This window comes from Penaeus monodon, chromosome 33 (assembly GCF_015228065.2).
Source record: "Penaeus monodon isolate SGIC_2016 chromosome 33, NSTDA_Pmon_1, whole genome shotgun sequence".
NCBI classification, from domain to species: domain Eukaryota; kingdom Metazoa; phylum Arthropoda; class Malacostraca; order Decapoda; family Penaeidae; genus Penaeus; species Penaeus monodon.
The window spans coordinates 26666633-26666983 of record NC_051418.1 but is presented as its reverse complement, the minus strand read 5'-3'; positions in this window follow the sequence as shown (position 1 = coordinate 26666983).

The following is a 351-nucleotide window of genomic DNA, read 5'->3' as shown; positions in this document are numbered from 1 at the left end:
CAAAAAGAAAATTGTTTCAAAGTGTTGTCTCTGCGGAGATATCCAGATATTGAGGCACGTCGCTCCAGCATACAATTATGATTAACGAGGTGAGTTAACGAGTCTGATACAGCGCAGTGAACAGAGAGAATGGCGACTGATGCGCAGTAAGCAAAGCAATCATTATAAAGACCATTTTTGTGTGAAATGGATTTGCTCCGCCAGGGAAATGGGTGAGGGAAGGAACGAGGGAATGAGGGAGGAGAGGGGAAAGTACGAGAGTGTTGAGAGAGGAATGGAAGCGTTGAGGTACGAAAGAAGGAGAGAAATGAGGGGAGAGATGGAGAGAGAGGGAGGGAGGGGGGACAAAGG